We start from the raw sequence: 5,794 nt of genomic DNA, 5'->3' as shown, positions 1-5,794 counted from the left end.
AAAAAAAAAAAAAAAAAGAAACAGCTTCTCAGTTTCTATAAAACCACCTGCTAGGATTTTGTTGTTGTCGTTTAGATCGAGTGGAACCTATACATCAGCTGGGGAGAATTAACATCTTTATAATATCTTAGCATCTTCTGACCTGTAAACAAGCAGTATCTCTTCATTAATTTCAGTCTTCTTGAATGTCTCTCAACACCATTTTATAGTGTTCAGGACTTATAGTGCCTAAGATACTGAAAATGATACTGTTTTTAATTTTGATCATTGATAGATTACTGCATATAATTTGATATTCTGCAGACTTGTTAAATGAATTTATTGTTTCTATAAACTTTGTAGATTCCAAGAGGTTTTTTGCAAAGATAATCATGTCATCTGTGAATACAGTTATTTCCTCCTTTCCATATTCAATGCCTTTAGTAGTCTTGCCTTATTGAACTGGTTAGATCCTCTAGGATAATGATAAATAGATGTGGGGACAGGAGACATCCTCATTTTGTTCCTGGTCTTTGGGGAAACATTCAGTATTTCCCCATTAAGCGAGATGTTAGCTGTAGTTTGTTTGTTTATTTTTCTGTAAATCCCCTTTGTCAGGTTGAAGAAGTTCCCTTGTATACCCGGTCTGCTGCAAGTTTTGAGTATTTTTTATTTTGTTTTTAGTCAGGAATGGATACTGGGTTTTTCAAATGACTTTTCTGTCTCATTTAGCTGATCCTACATTATTTGTTTTGTAGCCATAAATTTTTGGTTGTTTTAAATATTTCTCTGCCTGCTTTAAAATTAAGTATTTTTATGCTTCCAATTTTCACTCCTTTTTTCCTGCTTGTTACTTATAACTTTTTGTTTTGTTATTTTAGTGTTTTTTTTTTCAGATTTATCACACCTTTTACTTATCAGAGTCCACTATCAAGTGTTGTTATGCCACTTTGTGTATAGCTTAATAACCTTAGAATAATCTACTTCATTTCTCCCCCACAGTCTTCATATTTTTCTTACACATGTATTATTCTTTAAATAGTTATTATTTTATGTACGTATATATTCATTCATTCATTCATTTAGAGGAAGTGAGTGCACATGAGCAGGGGAGGGGAATAGAGAGAGAGAATCCCAAGCAGCCTCCATGCTATCAGCACACAGCCTGATGCAGGCCTCTGTCTCATGAACTGTGAGATCATGGCCTGACCCAAAATGAAGAGCTGGATGCTTAAATGATGGAGGCACTTATGTGCCCCAAGCGTCATTATCTTTTAAAGATATTTAAATAATTTTATAAAATATTACATACTTGCCTCTATATATTTGTAGCTTTTCTGGTGCTCTTCTTTTGTGTATATCCATATTTCCACTGCTATTATCTTCTTCCTTAGGGACTTGCTGTAAAATTTTGTATAATGCAGGTCTGTTGGTGATGAATTCTTTCAGCATTTGCACATTTTAGACAGCTTTTATTTTACCTTCATTTTTAAAAACTATTGTGACTGGGTATAGAATTCTACTTTGGCAGGTTTTTTCTTTCAAAACCTCAAGGTTGTTCCATTGGGCTCTCATTTGCATTGTTTCATTAAGAAATGTGGTGTAGACCTAACTGTCAAGTTAAGAGAGGACATGATAGAAGAACACCTTTATGGCCCAAAGATAGAAGAAAACTTGTTAAACACACCTTTAAATGCACAAACAATAAGGCAAAATATTGGTAAATTGGTTTTATCAAAACCAAGCATCTCTACTCCACAAAGTTCACAGGCAGATAACAAAATGAGGGAAAATATTTGCAATGTCTAAAACTGACAAAGTAATATTTAAAATACTTGCAGACCTGAGGCACCTGGGTGGCTCAGTCAGCTGAGCATCCAACTCTTGATTTTAGCTCAAGTAATCATCCTAGGGTTTTGGGATGAAGGCCCAAGTTGGGCTCTGCACTGAGCATTGAGCCTACTTGAGATTCTTTCTCCCTCTGCCCCTCCCCCTCTCACACTTGCTTTCTCACTCACTCTCTCTTTCTCTCTTTCTTTAAAATAAAATTTAAAAAATAAATTTAAAAAATAAAACAAACAAAAGAAATGTGGTGTAATTCTGATCTTTGCTCCTAGGTAGGTAACATTTCTTTTCTTTCTCTGGCTCTCAAAACAATTTTTTATCACAAATTTTGTGCCATTTATGGGACACTTGGGCAACTTAATCAGTTAAGCATCTGACTTCAGCTCAGGTCATGACCTCATGGCCTGTGAGTTCAAGTATCTGTGCTGACAGCTCAGAGTCTGTAGCCTGCTTCCGATTCTGTGTCTCGCCTACCTGTGCCCCTGCCCTGCTCATGATCTATCTCTCTCAAAAGTAAATAAAGATTAAAAAAAAATTTTTTTAATGCTGTTGTTCAGAGTTGAGTGTAAAAGCAAATGTTTTGAGTCCTTAGTGAAATAATAGCACTGAAATCCAGGCCTTGTTGAAATAGAAACTTTTTACAAATGAATCTTAAACTTCCCTTTATATATAAGAACAAAATGTAAAGGCCTGACCATAGTTATTGTAAACCACAGTGAAGAGAAGGCTGAAGAACGGTATAAGGGGAGGCTCAAACCAACAGAAATAAGGGGAGACTCTTCCAGTTTGTATGCGTCACAGCCAAGAAGGGTAGATATGGGTCAGGGGTCATGGCCAAGTATTCCAGCTCACCTCCTAGGGTCAGTGTTCCCGGGGTGAAGAGGAGAGATATCAAATGGGTTAAGGGATGATTCAAGAGCTGATGGTACCTGTCAACAAAACCAGTCAGGGAATCTATATTCCTTAGCAAAGCCCCACATGGAATTTTGTGTGAGAGCAATAGCAATGGCTGAGGGAAGGGCCTCGAGCCTGTCTAACAGAATCCTGCACCTTGCCATACTGTGTGCAGAAGTCAAGCAAATGTTCTGGAGCTTCCAGTGAGGGACTCTTATACAAGACGCACAGACCCAGGAGGCCTGTGGAATGGGGGTCACTGTATGTAAAGACAAGGGCTACCTCCTTGATCACTGGCCCATGCATGTCAGCAGAACATCACAGCACTCTTCCAGATAAGACCAGCGACAACTCAGCAGACACCACACGCTTTCCCAGGAACAAGGCAAGATGGAGGCAATCTGGTGAGAAAAACTGCCTTCCCGCAGTGTTCAAAGACCATAGTAGCTTCCCCTCATATCCAGATGCCATTGTGGACAGAAAGAAAGGGAGTCAAAAATCTTGAGAGTGAAAATTAACCCTGATAAATGTTTTTGAATTTTAAGAGAATAACGTGCCTTTAATTGGCAACTACCATTATTTTTCTGGCATCAGCAGGAATAGGGTTGCCAAGGCAAGATGAGAATTTTAAAGAACAAAGAAACTACATTTGGTGTCGATTTGAGTCTTGGTGTGTACTTTTCAACCCCTCCCCTCCCCTCCCTGTATTATACATTCCTAAGTGTTAGTGATTACCTCTGGGGCAGAATTCTCTGGAGAAAGTCTGTTCCCTTAGGGTGATGCAGAGTCTTCCAATCTCCTGAAGTCAGAGCCTAGAGCCAGAGGCTGGAGTATCAGGGCCATTCCCCTCTCTGAGCAAGTCATATCGCTGTCCTATACAGAAGCAGAATCCCCCAGAACAAGTAAACACAGACCATAGTGTCTTGTTGGATCAATTTCTCTTCTTCTTACCCTTCCTTCCTCCCACATAGGAGAGGACGGAAGCATTAGACCCTCTGACTCCTCTTTGAACATGACTAGCGTATATGGGAGACATAGAGAAAGTGTATATGAGTCTCTAGTCCCTTTTGTTAGTCTTATAAATAGTTCTACATAGAACATTTATGATTAGAACAAAATTCATATTTTAAAAAAATTTTATAGTTTATTTTTGAGAGAGAGAGAGACAGAGCAGGAGTGGGGGAGGGGCAGAGAGAGAAGACACGGAATTCAAAACAGGCTCCAGGCTCTGAGCTGCCAGCACAGAACTCAACGTGGGGCTCAAACCCATGAACAGCGAGATCATGACCTGAGCCGAAGTTGGATGCTTAACCGGCTGAGCCACCCAGGCACCCCCAAAATTCGTATTTTTAACTTCTAATTGGTCTGTCACATACAGTAGAAATCCCGATGCAATCTGGATCGGTAGTTGGTTACTGACTTCAAAATTCAGTTCAAGCACTTATTCACAAAAAAAATCAGACTTACCTTTAATTTTCTATTTCAACTTAAAAACAGTCACTTATTCACTATTATGAAAATGCATGCCCATTTATTCACAATCTTTTGATGTGGAGCCATTAGATCAAATGATTGAATACATGCTGTTTTTGTAATAAACCACTTCATCATGCATTACTATAGTTTCTAATTTTTATTTCTTTAATGTTGAGATTTTAAAGATGCTTGTAAAGCAATCTGCATATACAATCTTTCTAGAGAAAAATGATTCTCCCCTCTCCCAATTTTTTAGACTAATTGTCCACATGTAATGCAACAGCAGTTTTTTAGTGACTCATCTCTACCAACTGTTTGAAAAGTTTCAACTTAATTTTCATAGGAACAATGATCTCCCTCTCTTTTATCTTTTGTTAATTAATTTATGTAGTAATTTATAAGTGAAAGCTGTAAATACAGCTGACAAAAACAGACTGCAGAAAGGATACAGCTGTTCTAAATGGGTAGACTTTACCTTGGCTGGTAGGAGCTTGGTAGTCTAGAGAAGAGACTGATGTCCATGAACATTCAGCAGAAGCTGTGAGCACCAATGAATATACTTTCCAGACAGGAAGGTAAAATATTGATTAGTATAGCACATGGATGAAGTAGTCACAAGCTGATAAAGTTTCTTATAAAACCATTCTTGGCAACTGTAGATTGCATTACATAAGCAATTTTCTTTTTTACAGCGCCTACCAGCAGCACCCTTAATCACCAAAGTCAACTGAGCTTGGGGTACTTGGATTACGTGTCAAACTCTTTATTTCAGCTCAGGTCATGATCTCACCATTGTGGGATCGAGCTCTGCGCTGGGCTCCATGTTGGGCTCCACGCTGGGTGTGGACCCCTGTTTAAGATTTTCTTTCTCTTAAAAAAAAGGAAAAGAAAGAAAGAAAGAGAAAAAAAGAAGGAAGGAAGAAAGGAAGGAAGAGAGAGAGAGAGAGAGAGAGAAAACAAGCCAACCGGCCCTCTTCATATAATCCTCCTGTGAATATTTAATCATTACCTCTATAATCTATTTCTGATCTTCTTGTGTTGAAATAATAAGCTCCATTTCTTTTATGCAGGCAGGGAGCTCTCAGCCAGGCTTTCTAGTTATCTCCAACCTGCTTTTCTGGGACATGCCTTATTCTCCTGCCACAGCTGGTTCCACATTACTATCTACTCCCTGGGTCAGTTCTATACCATCTTCTAAACTCGAGCAGGTTTTCAGAATATTTACAAACAGTGAGGCAATGAGATCAGAGACCTGCCTAATGCTAGAACAGGGTCACGCTAGCTCTCAGTGGGGCCCCGTTCTAACCTTTTAGTTACTGGATTATGGGAGATCTAAGAGCCGGATGTAGCAGGCACACAGGACGTTTAGAACTGCAGCTGCTCACCGGTTAAGTATCTGAATATTTGCCAAGTATGGCCAGACTCGTGTGTCCCGACTGAACATAAACTAACAAACTACACACTTATCTTATAATTCTAAGGCATTTTCACCGTGTGTTTATATAAGCAGGCAAATACATACACACACTAACATCACATCCCCAAATTGTTTCTCTTCACAAATTACAACATCGGGAGTTATTGAAAAACAAGTTGGTAT

This window comes from Crocuta crocuta, unplaced genomic scaffold, assembly GCF_008692635.1.
Source record: "Crocuta crocuta isolate KB4526 unplaced genomic scaffold, BGI_CrCroc_1.0 scaffold377, whole genome shotgun sequence".
Classification (NCBI taxonomy): domain Eukaryota; kingdom Metazoa; phylum Chordata; class Mammalia; order Carnivora; family Hyaenidae; genus Crocuta; species Crocuta crocuta.
The sequence above is the reverse complement of the archived record's forward strand: the minus strand, read 5'-3'. Positions refer to the sequence as shown.